Source organism: Dendrobates tinctorius, unplaced genomic scaffold (genome assembly GCF_039654945.1).
Source record: "Dendrobates tinctorius isolate UK_male_01 unplaced genomic scaffold, ASM3965494v1 ptg000455l, whole genome shotgun sequence".
In the NCBI taxonomy this organism is placed as follows: domain Eukaryota; kingdom Metazoa; phylum Chordata; class Amphibia; order Anura; family Dendrobatidae; genus Dendrobates; species Dendrobates tinctorius.
In genome coordinates this window covers 3,687,267-3,713,650 of record NW_027362117.1, presented here as the reverse complement: position 1 = coordinate 3,713,650, position 26,384 = coordinate 3,687,267, and the positions used below count along the sequence as shown (strand labels likewise).

The 26,384-nt window shown below is 44.9% G+C and overlaps 1 long non-coding RNA gene across 3 annotated transcripts in view; it reads left to right on the top strand.

Moving 5' to 3' along the window:
• Positions 1 to 26,384, top strand: part of LOC141077496 (uncharacterized) — a 182,184-nt gene that overhangs the window by 116,493 nt on the left and 39,307 nt on the right. For all 3 annotated transcript variants that reach the window (XR_012227578.1, XR_012227579.1, XR_012227577.1), the window contains one exon: positions 18,298 to 18,458. This is a non-coding gene — a long non-coding RNA (uncharacterized lncRNA). The remainder of the gene's footprint in view (positions 1 to 18,297; positions 18,459 to 26,384) is intronic.

Here is a 26,384-nt window from a genome sequence, read left to right as displayed (position 1 = left end):
AGCCATCAGATGTTGGGTACATTGTGGTCATAAAGGGATGGACATGGTCAGCAACAATACTCAGGTAGGCTGTGGCGTTGCAACGATGCTCAATTGGTACCAAGGGGCCCAAAGAGTGCCCAGAAAAAATTCCCCACACCATGACACCACCACCACCAGCCTGAACCGTTGATACAAGGCAGAATGGATCCATGCTTTCATGTTGTTTACGCCAAATTCTGACCCTACCATCCGAATGTCGCAGCAGAAATCGAGACTCATCAGACCAGGCAACGTTTTTCCAATCTTCTACTGTCCAATTTCGATGAGCTTGTGCAAATTGTAGCCTCAGTTTCCTGTTCTTAGCTGAGAGGAGTGGTACCCAGTGTGGTCTTCTGCTGCTGTAGCCCATCTGCCTCAAAGTTCGACGCACTGTGCGTTCAGAGATGCTCTTCTGCCTACCTTGGTTGTAACGGGTGGCAATTTGAGTCACTGTTGCCTTTCTATCAGCTCGAACCAGTCTGCCCATTCTCCTCTGACCTCTGGCATCAACATGGCATTTCCGGCCACAGAACTGCCGCTCACTGGATTTTTTTTCTTTTTCGGACCATTCTCTGTAAACCCTAGAGATGGTTGTGCGTGAAAATCCCAGTAGATCAGCAGTTTCTGAAATTCTCAGACCAGCCCTTCTGGCACCAACAATCATGCCACGTTCAAAGGCACTCAAATCACCTTTCTTCCCCATACTGATGCTCGGTTTGAACTGCAGGAGATTGTCTTGACCATGTCTACATGCCTAAATGCACTGAGTTGCCGCCATGTGATTGGCTGATTAGAAATTAAGTCTTAACACACAGTTGGACAGGTGTACCTAATAAAGTGGCCAGTGAGTGTATATGCAAGGAATTATTTGTAGCAAAGAGGCAACATAATATATAACAACAGATACAACAAGTAACATCTAACAAGACAGATACAGTATATAGTCTACACATGACGATTTAATTGTTGAACAGAGAGTGGATAGAAGCTGTTCATATGGCGGTTGGTGCTGCATTTGGGGACTCTGAAGCGACGTCCTGAAGGGAGTAGTTGGAATGAGGAGTGTCCCGGGTGAGAGGGATCGGATGAAATTTTCAATGCGTGGGATCGAATACTCTTATCATAAAGATCCTGGATTTTAGGCAGGGGGGAACCTATAATTCTCTCTGCTGTTCTGAAAGTCCTTTGTAAGCGGAGTTTGTCATGCACAGTGGCTCCCCCATACCAGACTATCAGAGAGGAACAAATCACAGATCTGATGACAGCATTAAAGAATAAGATCAGCAGATTCTTAGACAAACCATATCTTTTCAGCTGACGCAGGAAGAACATCCTCTGTTGTGCTTTTCTTATAACAGCATCCACGTTTTTCCCCCATTTAAGATCATGAGAGATGATAACACCAAGGAATTTGGTCTCTGTGACCCTAAGAATATGGGGCCCATTATACTGTATGAAGTAATATACAGTGGGGCAAAAAAGTATTTAGTCAGTCAGCAATAGTGCAAGTTCCACCACTTAAAAAGATGAGAGGCGTCTGTAATTTACATCATAGGTAGACCTCAACTATGGGAGACAAACTGAGAAAAAAAAATCCAGAAAATCACATTGTCTGGTTTTTTTTCATTTTATTTGCATATTATGGTGGAAAATAAGTATTTGGTCAGAAACAAGCAATCAAGATTTCTGGCTCTCACAGACCTGTAACTTCTTCTTTAAGAGTCTCCTCTTTCCTCCACTCATTACCTGTAGTAATGGCACCTGTTTAAACTTGTTATCAGTATAAAAAGACACCTGTGCACACCCTCAAACAGTCTGACTCCAAACTCCACTATGGTGAAGACCAAAGAGCTGTCAAAGGACACCAGAAACAAAATTGTAGCCCTGCACCAGGCTGGGAAGACTGAATCTGCAATAGCCAACCAGCTTGGAGTGAAGAAATCAACTGTGGGAGCAATAATAAGAAAATGGAAGACATACAAGACCACTGATAATCTCCCTCGATCTTGTGCTCCACGCAAAATCCCACCCCGTGGGGTCAGAATGATCACAAGAACGGTGAGCAAAAATCCCAGAACCACGCGGGGGGACCTAGTGAATGAACTGCAGAGAGCTGGGACCAATGTAACAAGGCCTACCATAAGTAACACACTACGCCACCATGGACTCAGATCCTGCAGTGCCAGACGTGTCCCACTGCTTAAGCCTGTACATGTCCGGGCCCGTCTGAAGTTTGCTAGAGAGCATTTGGATGATCCAGAGGAGTTTTGGGAGAATGTCCTATGGTCTGATGAAACCAAACTGGAACTGTTTGGTAGAAACACAACTTGTCGTGTTTGGAGGAAAAGGAATACTGAGTTGCATCCATCAAACACCATACCTACTGTAAAGCATGGTGGTGGAAACATCATGCTTTGGGGCTGTTTCTCTGCAAAGGGGCCAGGACGACTGATCCGGGTACATGAAAGAATGAATGGGGCCATGTATCGTGAGATTTTGAGTGCAAACCTCTTTCCATCAGCAAGGGCATTGAATATGAAACGTGGCTGGGTCTTTCAACATGACAATGATCCAAAGCACACCGCCAGGGCAACGAAGGAGTGGCTTCGTAAGAAGCATTTCAAGGTCCTGGAGAGGCCTAGCCAGTCTCCAGATCTCAACCCTATAGAAAACCTTTGGAGGGAGTTGAAAGTCTGTGTTGCCAAGCGAAAAGCCAAAAACATCACTGCTCTAGAGGAGATCTGCATAGAGGAATGGGCCAACATACCAACAACAGTGTGTGGCAACCTTGTGAAGACTTACAGAAAACGTTTGACCTCTGTCATTGCCAACAAAGGATATATCACAAAGTATTGAGATGAAATTTTGTTTCTGACCAAATACTTATTTTCCACCATAATATGCAAATAAAATGAAAAAACAGACAATGTGATTTTCTGGATTTTTTTTCTCAGTTTGTCTCCCATAGTTGAGGTCTACCTATGATGTAAGTTACAGACGCCTCTCATCTTTTTAAGTGGTGGAACTTGCACTATTGCTGACTGACTAAATACTTTTTTGCCCCACTGTATGGGGTCCATTATACTGTATGAAGCATTATATGGGGCCCATTATGCTGTATGAAGTAATATATGGGGCCCATTATACTGTATGGAGCATTATATGGGGCCCATTATACTGTATGAAGTAATATATGGGGCCCATTATACTGTATGGAGCATTATATGGGGCCCATTATACTGTACGAAGTAATATATGGGGCCCATTATGCTGTACGAAGTAATATATGGGGCACATAATACTGTATGGAGCATTATGTGGGGATTGGGGATGACTTTTTGTTTGTTGTGGATCTGACCGCTGGGACCTCCATGATCCTGGGAAAGATAGCTTTGAAGAGCACCATGTAAATGGAGCTGTGGTCAACCATACGCACTGTGGTGTCGTTCACATGTGGCTCTTCAAATAACTCCTTAAAGAGAGTGATATGGGGACGACAAAGTATAGCAAAAATTCACTGATCGGGGTGAGGAGTGTTATAGTTTGTGGGCTGGTGGGATTTTTGTCCCAGTCCGGCCCTGTGCCAGGCCTACCATTGTCATTAATGGCCCTTGTTCTGGATACTTCTGTGTTGTTCTTCTATGTGCGTGTGATGCCGCTGACATCCTTGTGTTTGGACACCTTTTTTTTTTTCTATTTATCTAAATCAAAATGTCCACTACTATACTCAGTTTTACAGGATAGATATGAGAATTTACTGTGTGTGTGTGTGGGGGGGGGGCGTCATTTTGCTGTTCGCCTCAGGCAGCAGAGAGGCTAGGTTCACCCCTGGCTGTCACCCACTGTCTGAGCTCATGATGGAGATGCTCGTCACTATAGACCTACCATAACTTTTTTATTTGCCCCCTCACTGCTGGAGATCATCCCTTTAATTTAGCCCTTCTTTGTCCTCCTGACCCTGCACTCCCATATAGCGCCGTCTCCTTCCTACCCCTAATGATCAGGTTCCCCTCTCTGCGGTGATGACAGTCGGGGGCTTTGACTTTGCTCTTGCTCATCCTGATATTTTTTTCGTGTCACTTTTTAGCAGCCGATCATTTTGATTCCCTATTGAGGCTTTAATTAGGGGCTCCCTGTCCATGTGCACCTTGTACAATTAGGCAGGGACGTCTCCGGGAGGTGACTAAGCCATCACTGCAGCAGGGCAAAGCTGTGCGCCCGCCGCACCGCGCTACCCTCACCGCGCCAATTATTAGGATAAGTGACATTTCCAGCTCTCGCTCAGGGCGATATGTGATATATGGAGACAGGATGACAGAATGCAGCCCCTCATTACTGCAGGAGACAGCACGCCCTGACCAGGGGGCACACACTGGGCACGAGCTGGACCCCAGGAAAGAAAGAACTCACCCCATGGGGCAAATAAATATCCACCGAGCAGTGGACTCCTCTCCGGAGAGCTGCCCTCTTACCTGGGTGATAGCTTTGACATTAGTTAAAGCCACACTTGGTATCTTACAACCACCAAATCCTTCAAATGACACCATAATGAACGAGTCCATACGACCAGGGTGGTCCCCATGGAGGATTGCACCCACTTCAACTTATAGCTGCACATGTCTCATTGGCATGCTGATGTGCCCCAGGCTCCATGATAATGTTGCGTTTTTTTTTTGCTTTGAGCAGTTTGCCATTGACATATTTTCATTTGTTGGCTGAGATACTTTATATCTTTCCCTGTATCCTGGCTGTGATGCTTTGTGTCTTTTATTTGTATCCTGGCTGTGATACTTTGTATCTTTCCTTGTATCCCAGCTGTGATACTTTGTGTCTTTTATTTGTATTATTTGTATCCTGGCTGTGATACTTTATATCTTTCCTTGTATCCTGGCTGTGATATTTTGTATCTTTCCTTGTATCCCAGCTGTGATACTTTGTATCTTTCCTTGTATCCCAGCTGTGATACTTTGTGTCTTTTATTTGTATCCTGGCTGTGATACCTTGTAATTTTTATTTGTATCCCAGCTGTGATACTTTGGATCCTTATTTGTATCCTGGCTGTGATACTTTGTATCTTTCCTTGTATTCTGGCTGCGATACTTTGTATCGTTCTTTGTATTCTGGCTGTGATACTTTGTATCTTTCCTTGTATTCTGGCTGCGATACTTTGTATCTTTCCTTGTATCCTGGCTGTGATACTTTGTATCTTTCCTTGTATCCTGGCTGTGATACTTTGTATCTTTCTTTGTATTCTGGCTGTGATACTTTGTATCTTTCCTTGTATCCTGGCTGTGATACTTTGTATCTTTCTTTGTATTCTGGCTGTGATACTTTGTATCTTTCTTTGTATTCTGGATGTGATACTTTGTATCTTTCCTTGTATCCTGGCTGTGATACTTTGTATCTTTCCTTGTATTCTGGCTGCGATACTTTGTATCGTTCTTTGTATTCTGGCTGTGATACTTTGTATCTTTCCTTGTATCCTGGCTGTGATACTTTGTATCTTTCTTTGTATTCTGGCTGTGATACTTTGTATCTTTCCTTGTATCCTGGCTGTGATACTTTGTATCTTTCTTTGTATTCTGTCTGTGATACTTTGTATCTTTCTTTGTATTCTGGATGTGATACTTTGTATCTTTCCTTGTATCCTGGCTGTGATACTTTGTATCTTTCCTTGTATTCTGGCTGCGATACTTTGTATCGTTCTTTGTATTCTGGCTGTGATACTTTGTATCTTTCCTTGTATTCTGGCTGCGATACTTTGTATCTTTCCTTGTATCCTGGCTGTGATACTTTGTATCTTTCCTTGTATCCTGGCTGTGATACTTTGTATCTTTCTTTGTATTCTGGCTGTGATACTTTGTATCTTTCTTTGTATTCTGGCTGTGATACTTTGTATCTTTCTTTGTATTCTGGATGTGATACTTTGTATCTTTCCTTGTATCCTGGCTGTGATACTTTGTATCTTTCCTTGTATTCTGGCTGTGATACTTTGTATCTTTTCTTGTATCCTGGCTGTGATACTTTGTATCTTTCCTTGTATTCTGGCTGTGATACTTTGTATCTTTCTTTGTATTCTGGCTGTGATACTTTGTATCTTTCTTTGTATTCTGGCTGTGATACTTTGTATCTTTCCTTGTATCTTGGCTGTGATACTTTGTATCGTTCTTTGTATCCTGGCTGTGATACTTTGTATCTTTCCTTGTATTCTGGCTGTGATACTTTGTATCTTTCTTTGTATTCTGGCTGTGATACTTTGTATCTTTCCTTGTATTCTGGCTGTGATACTTTGTATCTTTCTTTGTATACTGTCTGGGATACTTTGTATCGTTCTTTGTATCCTGGCTGTGATACTTTATATCTTTCCTTGTATCCTGGCTGTGATATTTTGTATCTTTCCTTGTATCCCAGCTGTGATACTTTGTATCTTTCCTTGTATCCCAGCTGTGATACTTTGTGTCTTTTATTTGTATCCTGGCTGTGATACCTTGTAATTTTTATTTGTATCCCAGCTGTGATACTTTGGATCCTTATTTGTATCCTGGCTGTGATACTTTGTGTCTTTCCTTGTATTCTGGCTGCGATACTTTGTATCGTTCTTTGTATTCTGGCTGTGATACTTTGTATCTTTCCTTGTATTCTGGCTGTGATACTTTGTATCTTTCCTTGTATCCTGGCTGTGATACTTTGTATCTTTCCTTGTATCCTGGCTGTGATACTTTGTATCTTTCTTTGTATTCTGGCTGTGATACTTTGTATCTTTCCTTGTATCCTGGCTGTGATACTTTGTATCTTTCTTTGTATTCTGGCTGTGATACTTTGTATCTTTCTTTGTATTCTGGATGTGATACTTTGTATCTTTCCTTGTATCCTGGCTGTGATACTTTGTATCTTTCCTTGTATTCTGGCTGCGATACTTTGTATCGTTCTTTGTATTCTGGCTGTGATACTTTGTATCTTTCCTTGTATCCTGGCTGTGATACTTTGTATCTTTCTTTGTATTCTAGCTGTGATACTTTGTATCTTTCCTTGTATCCTGGCTGTGATACTTTGTATCTTTCTTTGTATTCTGGCTGTGATACTTTGTATCTTTCTTTGTATTCTGGATGTGATACTTTGTATCTTTCCTTGTATCCTGGCTGTGATACTTTGTATCTTTCCTTGTATTCTGGCTGTGATACTTTGTATCTTTTCTTGTATCCTGGCTGTGATACTTTGTATCTTTCCTTGTATTCTGGCTGTGATACTTTGTGTCTTTTATTTGTATCCTGGCTGTGATACCTTGTAATTTTTATTTGTATCCCAGCTGTGATACTTTGGATCCTTATTTGTATCCTGGCTGTGATACTTTGTATCTTTCCTTGTATTCTGGCTGCGATACTTTGTATTGTTCTTTGTATTCTGGCTGTGATACTTTGTATCTTTCCTTGTATTCTGGCTGCGATACTTTGTATCTTTCCTTGTATCCTGGCTGTGATACTTTGTATCTTTCCTTGTATCCTGGCTGTGATACTTTGTATCTTTCTTTGTATTCTGGCTGTGATACTTTGTATCTTTCCTTGTATCCTGGCTGTGATACTTTGTATCTTTCTTTGTATTCTGTCTGTGATACTTTGTATCTTTCTTTGTATTCTGGATGTGATACTTTGTATCTTTCCTTGTATCCTGGCTGTGATACTTTGTATCTTTCCTTGTATTCTGGCTGCGATACTTTGTATCGTTCTTTGTATTCTGGCTGTGATACTTTGTATCTTTCCTTGTATTCTGGCTGCGATACTTTGTATCTTTCCTTGTATCCTGGCTGTGATACTTTGTATCTTTCCTTGTATCCTGGCTGTGATACTTTGTATCTTTCTTTGTATTCTGGCTGTGATACTTTGTATCTTTCCTTGTATCCTGGCTGTGATACTTTGTATCTTTCTTTGTATTCTGGCTGTGATACTTTGTATCTTTCTTTGTATTCTGGATGTGATACTTTGTATCTTTCCTTGTATCCTGGCTGTGATACTTTGTATCTTTCCTTGTATTCTGGCTGTGATACTTTGTATCTTTTCTTGTATCCTGGCTGTGATACTTTGTATCTTTCCTTGTATTCTGGCTGTGATACTTTGTATCTTTCTTTGTATTCTGGCTGTGATACTTTGTATCTTTCCTTGTATCTTGGCTGTGATACTTTGTATCGTTCTTTGTATCCTGGCTGTGATACTTTGTATCTTTCCTTGTATTCTGGCTGTGATACTTTGTATCTTTCCTTGTATTCTGGCTGTGATACTTTGTATCTTTCTTTGTATACTGGCTGGGATACTTTGTATCGTTCTTTGTATTCTGGCTGTGATACTTTGTATCTTTCCTTGTATCCTGGCTGTGATACTTTGTATCTTTCTTTGTATTCTGGCTGTGATACTTTGTATCTTTCTTTGTATTCTGGCTGTGATACTTTGTATCTTTCCTTGTATCCTGGCTGTGATACTTTGTATCTTTCCTTGTATCCTGGCTGTGATACTTTGTATCTTTCTTTGTATCCTGGCTGTGATACTTTGTATCTTTCCTTGTATCCTGGCTGTGATACTTTGTATCTTTCTTTGTTTTCTGGCTGTGATACTTTGTATCTTTCTTTGTATTCTGGCTGTGATACTTTGTATCTTTCCTTGTATCCTGGCTGTGATACTTTGTATCTTTCCTTGTATTCTGGCTGTGATACTTTGTATCTTTCTTTGTATTCTGGCTGTGATACTTTGTATCTTTCCTTGTATCCTGGCTGTCATACTTTGTATCGTTCTTTGTATCCTGGCTGTGATACTTTGTATCTTTCCTTGTATCCTGGCTGTGATACTTTGTATCTTTCTTTGTTTTCTGGCTGTGATACTTTGTATCTTTCTTTGTATTCTGGCTGTGATACTTTGTATCTTTCCTTGTATCCTGGCTGTGATACTTTGTATCTTTCCTTGTATTCTGGCTGTGATACTTTGTATCTTTCTTTGTATTCTGGCTGTGATACTTTGTATCTTTCCTTGTATCCTGGCTGTCATACTTTGTATCGTTCTTTGTATCCTGGCTGTGATACTTTGTATCTTTCCTTGTATTCTGGCTGTGATACTTTGTATCTTTCTTTGTATTCTGGCTGTGATACTTTGTATCTTTCCTTGTATTCTGGCTGTGATACTTTGTATCTTTCTTTGTATACTGGCTGTAATACTTTGTATCTTTCTTTGTATTCTGGCTGTGATACTTTGTATCTTTCCTTGTATCCTGGCTGTGATACTTTGTATCTTTCCTTGTATCCTGGCTGTGATACTTTGTATCTTTCTTTGTATTCTGGCTGTGATACTTTGTATCTTTCTTTGTATCCTGGCTGTGATACTTTGTATCTTTCCTTGTATCCTGGCTGTGATACTTTGTATCTTTCCTTGTATTCTGGCTGTGATACTTTGTATCTTTCCTTGTATCCTGGCTGTGATACTTTGTATCTTTCCTTGTATCCTGGCTGTGATACTTTGTATCTTTCCTTGTATCCTGGCTGTGATACTTTGTATCTTTCCTTGTATTCTGGCTGTGATACTTTGTATCTTTCCTTGTATCCTGGCTGTGATACTTTGTATCTTTCCTTGTATTCTGGCTGTGATACTTTGTATCTTTCCTTGTATTCTGGCTGTGATACTTTGTATCTTTCCTTGTATTCTGGCTGTGATACTTTGTATCTTTCTTTGTATTCTGGCTGTGATACTTTGTATCTTTCCTTGTATCCTGGCTGTGATACTTTGTATCGTTCTTTGTATCCTGGCTGTGATACTTTGTATCTTTCCTTGTATCCTGGCTGTGATACTTTGTATCGTTCTTTGTATTCTGGCTGTGATACTTTGTATCTTTCCTTGTATCCTGGCTGTGATACTTTGTATCGTTCCTTGTATCCTGGCTGTGATACTTTGTATCTTTCCTTGTATTCTGGCTGTGATACTTTGTATCTTTCCTTGTATTCTGGCTGTGATACTTTGTATCTTTCCTTGTATCCTGGCTGTGATACTTTTGTATCTTTCTTGGTATCCCGGCTGTGCAGTTGAGGACCACGTTCAGTCATTTCCAATGTAGCTGGTCCAGGGGGCCACAGAAACCTCATCCATGATGCCAGAAGTGTCAGCTCAGTTGCCTTACTGCAAGTTGCCCTGTAGCCAGCAAGTATCTGGTGACTTTGGAGCGTGCAGGAACTCAATGGTCCTAGTAAAATTGACTCCGTAATTATATCTCACACTCCGAACCTTAGATTAATCCCCCGAAATATATTCAAACACCCCATATTAATATTAAACCTATAAAATAAATATTACAGTTTCAGAATACCATAAATACCATCAAACGTGACCTAAATATATTCAGCCTCCAGAAAAGACCCCTTTGATAATATCAGACCCCAGACCAGAACCCCTAAATGTACTCATCCTCCAGAATTGTGGTTGGTGAAGGACACAGACAAGAGAATGTCTCATAGCAGAATAAAAAATGGGACCCCCAGTGGGGATGGTTCCCACCATAACACCCACATTTTGTGGGAGGCATGGGGACCCTATTCTCATTTTTAGTGGGGCCCTTTAATGGGGAGAATATCAGTGAGAGGTCCCACACCCAGTCACATTGTGCACGTCCCAGTTCTAGATATTTGCAATGACTGCCTACAGTTCCGCTATATACGATGTATCATCCTAATTAGGCCGGGGTCACAGTTGTGAGAAATTCGCACCAGTCTTGCATCTCAATACCCGGCGCTGCCGCCAGCACTCGAACTGGAGCGCTCAGCTGCATAGAAATACATGCAGCCGCACACTCCGGTCTCGAATGCCGGCGGCAGTGCCGGGTATTGAGCTGCAAGACTGGTGCGAATTTCTCGCAAGTGTGAACCCAGCCTAAATGTGAGGTTCACTGTGCGCTGTGCACATTGTGGCTGATAACAGAGAGTTGCACCAGCTCTTATGCTGCTCATACACCAAGTGCTGGATGATCGCCCTGTCGTCGTCACTGCCTCCTGCACATGCACGTTTCTTCTCAGGTTGCCAGTAACCACAGGCAGAATACTAATCTCAATGATGGAAGAGAGAGATTAATCTTCTATCCAGCAGAGAAACTTTATAAACCCCATTTAAAGGAATAAATATATAAAGTTTCCAGGAGCGAATATAAACAAAGTCAGAGATGCGATCACCCAGGGACAATCATCTGAGGGCGGAGAATCCAGAGGTGGCAGATTGTGGTGTCCTCTATAAAGCTTTATTCTCATGTAATGTTATAGAACACAAGGATCTTCTACTGAAGATTCACAGCTTCTTATAAGACCCCAATAATGTCACTGTATTCTTCCTGCTGAGTTACATAAATAAAGGGCAGATATGAGGACATTACTAATCCTGATTTACCTCCTGTATTATCCTCCAGAGCTGCACTCACTATTCTGCTGGTCCAGTCATTGTGTACAAATGTAATGTAACAAGGTGGCATGGGGTGGTAGTCGTGCACTAGGTCACAGTCAGTGAGCACCCCGGCCCCTTGCACATGAAGACAGTTCTAATCCCAGTCCCAGGTAACAATTGGTTACCTCTGTCACGCTGCGGCTCTCCATGCTGGAACGGCATCCTCTGGATGTACCACGCGTCGCACTTTTTAGAGCCCAACAGTGGCAACTTGTTTAATACAGATGAAATAAAAAAAAGGTAGCAATTCCTGAGCTGTCCCTATTCCCAGAGGCTGCTCCTTGGACAATGGCTGTAGCAGCAGAGGCAGCAGCTCCCACTCGGCTCTCCGGAGCCAAAAGTCCATAGGTGGGCACCTGTGAAGTCCTTATGCCTATTGCTGCTGCCTGGCAGTCCTTTAGCAGCTCTGCTTTAGATCAGGAGTATGGCCCCCTCCTAGCAGAGGACAAGTCAACCTGTCATTGCTACAGCAGAACAAAGTGAAGGTTCTGGAGTGGCCATTTCAGTCTCCTGACCTCAATATCATTGAGCCACTCTGGAGAGATCTCAAGCGCGCAGTTCATGCTAGACAGCCCAGGAATTTACAGGAACTGGGGGCTTTTTGTCAAGAAGAGTGGGAAGCTTTACATCTGAGAAAATAAAGAACCTCATCCACAACTACCACAAAAGACTTCAAGCTGTCATTGATATTAGGGGGGGAAATACATGGCATTAAGAAATGGGGTATGTGAACTTTTGATCAGGGTCATTTGGATGTTTTGGGTTGTCACTATGATTTAAAGACAGAAAACACAGTAGTTTGACAATAAATAGCTTCACCCAACCACTAACCATGAGTGGAGAGAAAGGTTTGGAGTTATCATTCATATTATCTGAAAAAAGGCCAAGAAAGCAAAAATTCTGCCGGGGTGTGTAAACTTTTGAGCACAACTATACATTCATTACATTACTTATCCTGTACTGATTCTCAGTTACATCCAGCAGACAGCGATCCCACATCCGGCAGTTAGTGGTTGCACATCTGGCAGTCAGCGGATACCACGTACGGCAGTCAGCGATCCCACGTCCAGCAGTCAGTGATCCCGCGTCAGGCAGTCAGCGATCCCATGTGGGTCGCCCTCCCAGGGCCGTGGGGTACTCGGTATCGGGCCGGTGTCAGCGGGATGTGTCACAGCAGCGGTGACCCGGTCCGTGGCCCTGGGCGCCCAATTAATAGGGGAAGTTGAATGGTGGAATGTAGTTAATGGAATAGTTCGTGACGCCACCTGTGGTGTTCGGCAAGGGAGATGTTAAGCCAACGCTGCATGCAGATCCGCTGGGACTGATGGTATGGTGCAGCAAAGATGTAAAAGCTCCCCACAGGTGAAGCTGTAGTCCCAGGGCAGTGTAGATGTAGTTGGCATGGGGATGTAGCAGTGCCGGAAGGGTAGGAAGCAGACAAAGACACAGCGGGGTGCAATTTCTGTACCTTTACTTGATAAATGCAGTCCAGGGTCCTGATTACAGATGGTACCGGAGCAGGCTAGCCTGGAAGCAGCTCAGGGATGCTCTCTCAGCAGATGGGCTGTGCAGTCTCCTTCTTAGCGCTTGTTTGAGTGTAGTACTCCTAGTACTGAGTTACACTGAAGTTCCTCCTAATTCTCTTCTACTGGCACTCCTCGTATGGCAGACAGCTGTAGCTGCTATTCCTCTCTTGGCTCACTCCGTGCTGTTGTGCCTCCAAGTCTTAGATGGGGGTAGGGCATTTACAGCCTACTACTCCTCTGGTGTCTGTTGCAGGGCCATTAGTATCCGTACAACCGTGGAGACCAGGCTCCAGTTCATGCGCTCACAGTGAGGGAGCTCTCTTTCCTCAGCTCAACCTCCAGCTTCTCTCCACACGTCTGCACACGTGGACCTCCTCACACTCACTAACCACTCCTTCCTCTTGGCCCTCAGAGAGCACTCCTCCCTTCAAATCCGGTTCAGAGTCCCCCCTTCTGGCCTGGAGTGGAGCTGTGTTGCATGTATAGGTTAACTGCGAGAGAGACCCTTCACTGCTTCCAAGCCTGGCATTACCCTCCCTGGAGGAAGGCAAAGCCACTGTGGCGACCATACTCCTGGGGGCGCCACACATGTCTGGCAGTCATTGATCGCTGTGTGCGTTTATCACGGGGATGTTCTTAGATTTGTAAGTCTTTGTGTGAAGTCACTCTGTGTCTGATGGTGATGGGATGTGACGCACGTCTCCACTTCTGATGAATGTTGGGTGTACTGGGCTCCATGTAATTTGATTTGTCTGACAATCATTGGGAGAAATGAAATATACGGTTTATTGTCTTCCACAAACGAGGACCTGTCAGATTAAGAAGAACCCAAGAGGAATGATCATATCAGATCTCATTACTCCACTTGTCTTCTCCATTCTAAATCTTTCTTTCACCCAGGCCCGGCCCACATGACGGGATACGGCGCAGAGTCCGCACCACTCTGGTCTTACAGTAACACATGGACTGGAAAACTAGAAAGGGTGACAGGACAATTGTGTACAAGATAATTGTGTACGGACTATTGTGTACAGACAATTGTGTACAGGCCAATTGTGTACAATGACAATTGTGTACAAGGCAATTGTGTACAAGGCGATTGTGTACAAGGCGATTGTGTACAAGGCAATTGTGTACAAGGCAATTGTGTACAAGGCAATTGTGTACGGGCAATTGTGTACGGACAATTGTGTACAAGGCAATTGTGTACGGACAATTGTGTACAAGGCAATTGTGTACGGGCAATTGTGTACAAGGTCATGGAACCGTGTACAAGAGGCAATTGTGTACGGACAATTGTGTACAAGGCAATTATTTGTGTACAGGCCACTTGTACAGGCCACTTTCACACTGACGCTTACTTTCGGTTTCAGTACTCACCCCTTGCAACTTTCACCATGACTTTTACTATGAGCAAGTCTGAAAAAGACAAAGATGTCCTTAGGCTTGGGGGACACGAGTATATCCTGCACAGGACACGTGATGACAGCATCAAAGAATGACGGTGCAGGCAAGTCAACAAATTCAAGTGTCCCGCACGCATGCACACATCTGGAGCCGCGATTGTTAAACAGCCGACTGAGCACAGTCACTCTGCAGATCCAGTTCAAGCTGAAGCCAGAGCTACAATGGCTGCTCTGAGGCAAGAAGCAATCAGCTCTCAAGCATCTACTAGAAGCATTGTTGGACAGGTTCTTCGAGACAGGTCTGATGACGTGTTGTCTCGAATGCCCAAGCGAAGTGACGTTGAGCGAAATACACGTCGGGTCAGGCAGCGAGCAAACACCATGCTGGCTCCTCCTCAAAGCATCAATTTTGCTATCCCCCAGGAATACAGCGACATCATTTTATATGACTCTGCAAGAGATGACCCCCAAAGGATTCTTGTCATTGGTAGCAATGAACTGTTGCCTTATTTCGAAAGAGGAGACACATGGTTTGGCGATGGAACGTTCAAGGTGGTGCCAACCATGTTCTTTCAGCTGTATTCTCTCCATGCAAAAGTCGGCAACTCCTATCCTCCCCTGATCTACTGCCTGCTGCCAAACAAGACTGGTCCAACCTATCGTCGAATGATCACGGCGCTCAAAGGGTTGATGCCAGGTGCAAATCCCCAGAAAATTCTTCTTGACTTTGAGATGGCAGCAATGTCAGCTTTCCAAGATGAGTTTCCAGCTGCAGCGATTTCTGGCTGCTTCTTTCATCTGAGCCAGTCCATTATTCGAAAGGTCAATGAGCTGGGCCTAAAGGCTGAATTTGAGGCTGAGGATGGAGAGTTCAATCTCAAGGTAAAATCTTTGGCCTCCTTGGCGTTTGTCCCACCAGCCGAAGTAAGTGCAAGGTATGACGAACTAGCCCAAATCTTCCCTGATGATGATGCTACCAATCAGCTCCTCTCCTACTTTGAGCATACCTACGTTAGGGGGCCAGGAGTAGATGGACGCTTTCGAAACGCAAGGTTTACTCCAGAGGTCTGGAATCATTATGCTGACGCTTTGGCCTCTGCCCCCAAGACCACGAATTGCTGCGAGGGGTTTCATAACGCCTTACAAGCACTCTTTCTTTGTGCTCATCCTACCGTGTGGAAACTGTTCAACGGACTCATTAGTGACATGGCAATTCATAGACTTACAGCCCAGAATGCTGAGGTACTGAATGTTGAGCATCCACGAAGCAAGTATGTCCAGCTAGCTGAACGACTGCGTGTGAAAGTGTCTGATTATCACAATCAAGGAGACAAGCTGCGGTATCTACGAGCGATCAGCAACATGCAGGCACGATAGACAAGACCAGCAATATTTGTAGAATAAGAATAGAAGAAGCTTTGAAACTGTTATTCAATAAGCAATCTTACGTTAAAATCAATGATGAATATAGTATTTTCTTTTTTTGGACGTTTAATTTTTTGTTTTCCCTATACTTGTCTGTAAATAATCGTCCGTACACAATTGTCCGTACACAATTGTCCTTGTACACAATTGTCCTTGTACACAATTGCCCTGTACACAATTGTCTGTACACAATTGTCCTTGTACACAATTGCCCTGTACACAATTGCCCTGTACACAATTGTCCTTGGACACAATTGCCCTGTACACAATTGTCCTTGTACACAATTGTCCTTGTACACAATTGCCCGTACACAATTGTCCTTGTACACAATTGCCCTGTACACAATTGTCCTTGTACACAATTGTCCTTGGACACAATTGGCCTGTACACAATTTTCTGTACACAATTGTCCGTACACAATTATCTTGTACACAATTGTCATGGAACCACTAGAAAGTGACGTCATTGGGATCAATGCAGACCACAGAAGTACCTCGTCCGGCCACCACCATTCAGCTCATCATCCCACTAGACAGAAAGGAGAGGATGTCTGCAAAACACCAGCCACCAAAGACATGGCGTCCCCGTCGTTTCAGGTGACTGTGTAGAATAAGCGTTCATGTGTGCACGTGACGAATATCACTATTCCTCGTCATTATGTGACTTATATCTTAGATTTTTCATGTTTCCCCTCTGCAGGCTCTCTCTATAGTTTACAGTTGTCTCTGAGCTTGTGGGTTGAGACTAGCTGCTATAACGTCTCCCATTCACAGCACACAGGGCACACGTGAGGGATATCTGCTCTACTGTCTCTATGTAGCACATGTTTGGAAGCAGCAGCCGTACTAAGCAGTGTAGCTGTGAATCGACTGTGGGGGTAAAACCAAGAATGTATTAAAAAGGAACAGCATTATGGATATTATGCAGCAGAAATGAGTAGTATAGTTATGAATCCAGCACTGAGTTGAGATAAAACACTGACTAAAAAGCAAGACCAGCATTATGGACATTATAAAGCAGCATTGAGCATTGCAGCTGTGAATCCATATATGGTGTAGGATAAAACACTTACTAGAAAGAAGCAACAAGGTGGATATTATACAACAGTACTGAGCAATTCAGCCGTGAACACAGTTTTGGAATGAGATCAAATACTTACAAGAAAGCAGCATTGTACAGCAGTACTGAGATGTGTATCTCTGCATCCAGCTCTGGAGTGATATTAAAACAGCTCACTAGTGAAATCATTGAGTCTTTCTACCTCTTACACCTCCTTCCTCTATAAGTTTTAATAAGCAGCTGTAATGTGACCCCTCAGTGATCTCGCAGTCCATTTTGTGTTCAGCAGGATGGATTTTTACAGAATGAATGATGAGTTGAGGAGGCGGGGGGGAGAGAAGAACTGATTAATTAGTGAAGGGTATTGCTTTGATAATATATAGTACAAACTTTCTTCTACTCCTTGTACTATCGACTTATGCAGTTTGCTGATAAGTCAGTGACTATTTGGGGTCTGTATATTCAGGACATGAGTAAAGCGGTCCATCATGTGCCACCAGCTATGTACTAGGAATTGGTCACGTTGTCAGAACAAGGATCCCTGTAATATCCTGAATCTTTCCAATTCTTGCACGAAGATATCACAGCAATCTAAGAGCGTAATTAACGAGAGTCTAACGAGTCAGTTTCTCTAGGAATTGAAAAAGGGGTACAATGTCTGTGAGGTTCACAAAGAAGCTCAGTGTGAACGGTGTCCTCGCCCTTCGCTCCATCAGGGATGTGGCAGAAAGGCCTGGAGACGGTGGCGCCATCAGCCACATTTAGTGTGAGGCGAGCGGAGGTGACAGGAGACGTTGCTTTCTTTTGATCAGCTGCAAATAATTGAAATGTAACAACAAATAAATGGAACACCTTGAGATAGAGTCTGGAACCGCCGAGATGGTGCGGCACTGAGAATGGGGTCATAATACTGCAAGTGTCCAAGTCTGGAGAGAATGCGGCTTCATTAACAGCCAGTCTGCCATATTGACATAGATAGTAAAGAACTTGGCACTCAACTTCTAGAATATTTTTAGTGGTTTTTAATGCATCCAAAATATTTAGACGTTTTGGCCTCAACCGGCCTTCATCAGTAGCAGACTGCAGATTAGAGGATGATCACGTTCAGTGTGATATTTAGCGTGACACATGTAGTCACTTTAAACGAGAGTAGTTGTGCACCTGGCGCTGGGCATGGAGCCTGTATTATGTTTATACCTGGGTGGGTGGGGGTGCCGGCATGCAGTTATCAGTGACGCGGTATCCACCGCTGGTCATATTGACATGACTCGCACTCCTCGAATCTCAGGACCATGTTTGGGACAACATTTAAGCATACTGCCCCTCAGGGTCTTCCATATTTGCCCCCAAGGGTTACATTTCTTGTCTCTTTTCCTGCTTTCTTAAGCTCTTATCTATTGCAGTTCTAAAGCGAAGATCCTTCTAAACGTTACCTGCAACTCTCAGAATGCAAATGAGGAAAGTTCAAAGCTGCGAAACGCGTTTCATAAAGACGTTACATAAGTGGAAAAGCCTCAGCGTCCTGACACTGCTCAACATAGAGAAGCTTAAAGTTCACATAAAGGTAACGCCATTGTTCTCGTCCTCAGTCATCATCGGCCTCCAGTGTTCTACAACATCGGCCAAAGCTGCCATCTTATCCTCTGTAAGCCTGTTGTCGAGCTCATGTGTTGTGTGACATGGATGTGTCACAGTTATGGATGCGCAGTGCGTGGCAGGAATGGGAGGATGCTTGTAATTTAAATATTTACTTTTTTACACTGATACATTGTATTGTCCTCAGTGCTGGATCAGAGGTGGTGGAGCAGGAGGTAAAGGTGCACAAGGTAGGGGTGTACGAGGTGGGAGGCCCGAGGCAGGGGTGCATGAGGTAGGAGGGTTCAAGGAAGGGGTGCAGGAGGTAGAGGTGTATGAGGTGGAGGGCCCGAAGCAAGGGTGCACAGGTTGGGAGTGCTGGAGGCAGGGGTACAGAATTCAGTGGGGCATGATGCAGGGGGCACAATGTGGGGGTGCACGAGGTAGAGGGAGCACAATGCGGGGGTCATGACGTTGGGGTGCACAAGGCAGAGGGGCACAAGGCAGGGAAGCACTTAGCAAGGAAGAGGCCGGAGGGCACGAAGCAAGGGTGCACGCTTTGGTGGGCACAAGACAGGGGTGCATGAGGTAGAGACGCACAAGCAAATGGTGCACATGATAGGGGGGAAAGATGCAGGAGGTTGCTGTGGGGGGGGGCACAAGGCAGGGGACCATGACGTGAGGGAGCACTAGACAGGGGTGCAAGAGTCAGGGGAGCAATAGACAGGGGTGCATGAGGCAGGGGAGCACTACACAGAGGTGCACAAGGCAGGGGTGTACAAGGCAGGGGAGCACTAGACAGAGGTGCACGAGGCAGGGGAGCACTAGACAGGTGCACGAGGCAGGGGTGTACAGGGCAGGGGAGCACTAGACAAAGGTGTACAAGGCAGGGGAGCATTAGACAGAGGTGCACGAGGCAGGGGTGTACAAGGCAGGGGAGCATTAAACAGAGGTGCACGAGGCAGGGGTGTACAAGGTAGGGGAGCACTAGACAGAGGTGCAGGAGGCAGGGGAGCACTAGACAGGTGCAGGAGGCAGGGATGTACAAGGCAGGGGAGCACTAGACAGAGGTGCAGGAGGCAGGGGTGTACAAGGCAGGGGAGCACTACACAGAGGTGCACGAGGCAGGGGAGCACTAGACAGAGGTGCACGAGGCAGGGGTGTACAAGGCAGGGGAGCACTAGACAGAGGTGCACGAGGCAGGGGAGCACTAGACAGGTGCAGGAGGCAGGGATGTACAAGGCAGGGGAGCACTAGACAGAGGTGCAGGAGGCAGGGGTGTACAAGGCAGGGGAGCACTACACAGAGGTGCACGAGGCAGGGGAGTTCTTCTGTGAATGCTTGAGCCATGCCCCCTGCTCATAGCCATGCAGTGAACACAGTGACACAATATATCAGTTTTGTTGAGGCATTCAAACATACTTTACAGTGTGACTGATGGCTTAAAAGGCATCTTGACACCGTTGCCATAAGGATCCATAGGCACTGATACTAGTGCACTTGTAGGCTTAATTTCCATATGTAAGAGCGCAGTGGATGGAGCCGTAATGAGCATCTCTCCTCGGCAGCGTCCTGTCCTCCACATGTGCGCAGGGTGATGTCACTCACAGGTTCTTTCTGAGCCTTTATGACTGGATATAACATAGAGGGAAGCTATAAAGTCTCTTGGAGCGAGGGGCTCTAGTTGGTCCTTTCTTCTTTGCCGATGACTTTCACTGGAGTTTTCTCTCCGCATAAAGGGGTCTCTCGGCCCCTCATCAGCTCCGTTTGACGTTGCTCTCAGGCCCCCTTTATTCTGGGTGCTCCGCTGACTGAAAAGATCTGTTTCAAGAAGAATCCAGCCTCAGTGACCATTTCTTTGTCTTTCCCCTGTTTCTGCAGGCGGTGACGTTTTTGTGGCCCCCATATTGCTTTCTGCATATATCGCCGCACCTTTAGGCTACAGCCATGACGCCCGTCGGTGGGTGTCAGACTCTGCGCCTTCTCTGGCTTTCTCTTACCTACGCTAATGTGAACTAGGCTCGACGCGAAAAATGGCGCTCAGAACGAGGCGACTTGAGAGACGTCAACACCAACAAGCACGGCATTTCTCCATTCGAGCCGCGCAATTCCCAAGTCTGATCTTCTAAATATGGATCTTGTTTATATTCATTATATATATAGATCCGCTCGTCTTATTCTTTCGCTTGTCGGGTAATTTCCATTTGTTAAGACTTCTCTGCACAAAGCGACTGCTAATTAGCGATATCATTCTGTACGGTTTACACCTAATGAGCAGAATGAGGAGAAACTCCTTCAAATATTTATGTAAGATCAATTTCACAGACGAGAAGCCGCCATCTGGCAGCGGTGTGAGCGGGACCGGACCAGGTCGCATCACTACATGCCAGGAAGCAGAGATCTTGAAAATGGTGATGGGCTGAAACTGAGGGCGCAGCCAGACGGCCGTATAACACGGACGACGATCGCAACACAATGCACAGACTGGCCGGCGGCTCTCCTCACCCTGCATAGAAACACATGCTCAGGTGGGTGGAGCTGCCGGCCAGTCCGAGCATTGCGCTGCGATAATCGTCCGGGTCATACGGCCGTCTGTCTGCGCCCTGAGGCTGATTAGAAAGTCGCAAACATTTCCCAAAAAGATTAATTACATTTCACTTATCTACAATTACATTTTCTATTTGAAGGCGAAGAAAATCATCATCATCACAGACCACAACCCCCAATGGTCATTTTTTAGGTGGAGAGTAAATAGTAGGGGTTGTCTAATTTTGGGGGTACAATCCCATTCAGAACAAAAGTGGGAGATCTCCGGCCAAAGAGACATCGGCCTAACCCTAAGGCCTGTTTCACACTTCCGTTTTTTTGGCATCAGTCAAAATACGCCATTTGGGGAAAAAAACGGATCTGACGGATTTGCCTGGCGGATCTGTCCTTTTCCCCATAGACTTGTATTGGCGGCGGATTGTGATGGATGGCCTTCCGTTAGGTCCTTCATGCGACGGATCTGTCATAAAATTGGCGTCCGTCAGGCAGTAGTAACGTCCCTAGCAATGTTTTTTGTCTGCGTCGAAAAGGCGGCTGGTGACGGATCCGTTGCCGTTCGTCGTCTGGTATAATGGACGCCTATGGGTGGCGGATCCGTCCCAGTACGGAATCCGTTGACGGATCCCTTTTTTCCAAACTGAGCATGCCCGGGAGAATTTCCCTGCCATAAATTTAACCCCAAAATCCATTCTGGCACAAAAAAGCTTTCTCTCGCTCTCTCTCGAATCATGTTCCTTTACATTCCAAAATCTGCAGTTTCGACGGATCCGTGAAAAAAGACAAAAGAAATGGATGAAAAAAACGGATGCAACTGATTAAACGGATCCCTTTTTTCGGCGGATCCGCTAGACAGATCAGTCGAAAAAATGGATCAGTTGCATCCGTTTGCATCCGTTTTTCAATAATTTTGACGGATCCATCATTCATTCAAAATGGTGGATTTTGACCGATGTCAAAAAACGGAAGTGTGAAACAGGCCTAAGCAGCGCCGCCTAAACTTATTCTAGTCTCATCTCAGAGGAGAAGGTGTGGGGAAGGTGACTTGACGGACAGACTTGACTGGAAGTAGGAGGGGACGGTTTGTGCACTATAGACGGAGATTGGCAATGACAGAAAAGTAACAACTAGGAAAGATAGAAAAGGGAGTGCAGTACCTAGAATTGACCACAAGATGGCAGGGGGGGAGTGTACTTCAGGACTTGACATCAGCTTAGGGCTTAGGAAACCGCTTAGTCATGGGGGGTGGGGAGACAGGAACCCAGGAGGGAAATTCCCAGTGAGAGAGGGGATAAATAGGACAGGACAGGGTTCCAGGGGAGGTTAGTCCCGGGAGGAGCTCAGGTGGAGAGACTCACTACAGAAGACTGATGACGGTGGAGAGCTCAACCAAGGGACTGACAGGAGAAGACAGTCAGGGGGGTGGCCCTGACACGACGTACCGCAGGACAGACGAGGCCCCGGGGGTACCGATTGGATGACGACCTCGGGCAGGTGAAGCGCTGGCGGTAGATTGGTCTAAGACAGCCCCAGCGAAAGATCCGCGAGGAACGTCACCACGACTGAAGGAAAGGTGAAGGTACCCGGGCTTGGATACGGAGAGCTGTAAAGGTGCTGCGGTGTGTGGCTACGGTCGTCAGGCGGACGGCCAATAAACTCGGACCTGTTACAATTGGAATCTGCCTCCGTCTCGTCTTTGCATCGTCTGGTCTCGGTAAGCAGTGGACCACCCCCCAATCCGGGCCCATACCACAAAGGTGGAGCAGATAAGGAGGAAGAAGGAGAATATAGATACTAGTTGATATACATTTATTGCAGAATCTGCTGATGTACCGTTAAATGCTTCCCGATATCTCGCCATATCTGAACCTTTAAATGCCCCTAATTAGACGGGGTCCAGATTTGACTCCATATTGGTTGCACGTCTCTAGAAATGACGTAAGGGAATGAAATTGTTCCCGGATCCTGAGCAGGCAGATTGACACGTCCGACCCTTTGCGGCTGTCACCATGGCAGGGCTGGTTAACAAGGTAAGAGCTATGTATTAACGACGCTGCCCCCTACCTGTCATTTACCCTTACTGTCACGCTTTGTATTTCCGCACCTGTGGGACCATCTCCTCCAGCATCCGCGGAAAGTCATTTGTCTAAAGGGCGAGCGACGCCGGGAATGAGATGATTTTATAGCGCTGATTTGCTTTGACCCAGAGATGAAGCAGTCGGGGATTGAACATTAAACTGCTGTTTACATGTTATTGAGAGGGACGGATGATTTACTGAACGCGTCCATATTTAACGAGATGTTAGATGGCGGCTTTTCCATGCAGTTAAATTATATCTAAACCTTGGAGGGGCGCTGGGGACTCACAGAGATCCCGCCTGCCATCTGTAATATAACAATGTCACACTCGGCAGATCTGCCTCCTCACTAAGAGCTTTCAAGGATTTGTACATTGCAATCATTTGTTATTGGCAACATGTAAAAAAAAAGGAAACAAGTGCCTAAATAGAACAAATTATAACGATGCATTTTCTGTCTGCTGCTCCTGTGCAGAGCTCTGTGTCTCCATTAGCATAGGAGTAGTCTGAGCTCTGTGTCTCCATTAGCATAGGAGTAAACAAAAAGCAAAAAACACAAATATCCTGAACTAAAAAGTAAAAAATAAACTGCAAATAATGCATAAAGGTAATAATAATAATAAGGGTATTTAGTAAACATAATTTTGATCAAAATAATGTACAAGCCATCCCGCCACGTCACGGCAACCCTTGTGGGACAGTCCCTACTCTAGTATTTAAAAAGTAATTTATTTTTAGTGAAAAGGTTTTAAATACTAGAGTAGGGACTGTCCCACAAGGGTTGCCGTGACGTGGCGGGATGGCTTGTACATTATTTTGATCAAAATTATGTTTACTAAATACCCTTATTATTATAATTATTATTATTATTACCTTTATGCATTATTTGCAGTATATTTTTTACTTTTTAGTTCAGGATATTTGTGTTTTTTGCTTTTTGTTTTCTCTGGTTAATGGTCATGTGTTAATATGCACTTACATTGTGCATACACATTAACTTACTTTTCTCAGTTCAGATTTGTTTTTTATTAGCATAGGAGTAGTCTGAGCTCTGTGTCTCCATTAGCATAGGAGTAGTCTGAGCTCTGTGTCTCCATTAGCATAGGAGTAGTCTGAGACTTGCAGTGCTCCCTAAGTACAGGACTGGCTCTGCAACATTGTCCATGTGAGTAGAGCAGGTTAGTTCTGTGCACAGACAGTCCTGAGCTGCAGATCCACCACTGAAATAGAAAGGAGACAGGCACAAATGCTAGTGGATCACCCCCAGGGCAAGTGGGGTTCTTACTCGGTGTCTTAAGGGGATGTGTCGCGGTGGCAGTGACCCAGTTCGTGGCCCTGGGTGTCCATGTAGAATAGGTGGAATGAATAAAGTTTATGTATGGATAAGTTCATGACGCCACCTGTGGTATCTGGTCAGAAGGGGGACCAGCGCTGCAGTGCAGATCCTCTTGGACAGATGGTGGGATGCAGCAGAGGTGTAATAGCTCTCCACAGGCAGAGCTGTAGTCCCAGGGCAGTGATGGTAGATGTTGATGTAGATGGTGTAGGGTTCAGGCACAGAGATGTAGCAGTGCTGAGAAGGTGATGCAGGAAGAAGGCAGAGACACAGCTGATTGCAGTTCCAAAGCTTTACTCACGTTTCTGGCATGCGGGCACCTGTGTTTCAGTGCCTTGTCCTCCAGGTGGGGGGCTCAGCCAACTCCCAGGCAGATGGAGTACACCCTTCCAGCACTCCCTTCGGTGTGCCTTTTTTGAACGTCTCCTTACTGGCGCTAATCTGAAGTACTTGTAGCTATGAATTACACTCAAGTTTCTCTTTCTTGCTGTTACTCAGAACTCCACTCGCATGGCAGGCAGCTGTAGCCTACTTCAGGGACTCCTTACAATCATGTCCCGGCTCACACCCGTTGCTGCTGTGTCGTCAAGTCTTAGGTGGGAATAAAGTGGTCACAACTTCTATTCCTCCGGTTTCTGCTGTAGGATCATTAGTATCGCACACAGCCTCGGATACCGGCGCCCGGACTTTGGCGCATTAAACTTAGGGAAGGGCTCTGCTCTAGCTCCAGTCCCCAGCTCTCCTCCTCACGGTCCGTCCTTTCCTTTCCATCCTTCTGAAGAACTGATCTTTCTCTTCCTTTCCTTGCCAGCAGCTCCAGCTCACAGGAGGCTGCTGCATACACGTCCTCTAACTTCCTGTCAGCTTTCCCCTCTTTAGTGCAAACTAAGCTCCACCCACCTCCCAGGACCCTTCATGAACCAAGCAGGGGCCATAGAGGGTGCTCTGCTGTTCTAAGGTTTCCGTGCTGGATTCTGGTCTGGTGTTGCCATCTTACCTGAGGAGTGGGATACTACACCTCAGGAGGAGGTGCAGTACCTCTGTGGCGACTGAACCCTCTGGGGTGCCACACTAGAGAACTGAAAGGAGTGTGGAAGGGAAAAAAGAGGACACCTACTGAGCTCAGGACTTGCAGCTCCACAAGCAGAATGGAAGCAGATCTACGGGCTCATACTTACTTGCGAGAGACTCGCACGATTCTGGTGTATATAGGGAATATAAAAAGTCCACACAAACCTGATAAAATGCCATGCAATTGTAACATAATCCTAGCAAGAAGAATCATTAAAGACCTTCTCCTCCTCTAAGGTCACCCATAATCTCTACCAATCCACTGAGAAACAAACAAATCATTTTGAAGGGAAAATGTAAATAACAAAATGAAAATGTGTTTGCATAAGTGTGAGCACCCTCTTATAATCAGGGACGAGGTTGTGCTCAGAATCAGCCGATCACATTTCACCTCATGTTACATAGTAGTCAGCACTCGGCCGCTGTCATTTACAGTGACTCTGATTAACCCCAGAGAAAATGTTGCTGCTCTAGGAGGATTTTCCTGACATTTTTTGGTCCATAAACAGCTGACAACACAGCAAAGGATCTCACTGTGGAAAGTAATCTGTCAGGAAAAGGGGACAAAACCATTTCCAGGGCATTAGATCTACCATGGACACTCACCATTAAGAAGGGGCTTCCATTTAACACAACAATGACTTTACCTAGAACTGGACAGCTATCAAAAACTGATGAAAAGACAAGAAGACAACTGGTGTAGAATTTCTGGTCAGTCCTGGTTGTGTACTGCATGTGACAAAATTCTCCTGGAGTTTTCATATGTCTAGAATATGGGATAGGGTGACAAGATGAAAGCAGTTTCCTACAGAGAAAAACATCTGAAATGTTCCAAAATCTTCATTATGTTGGCCAGTAACCCGTGGGGAACGTGTTCTGCCTGATG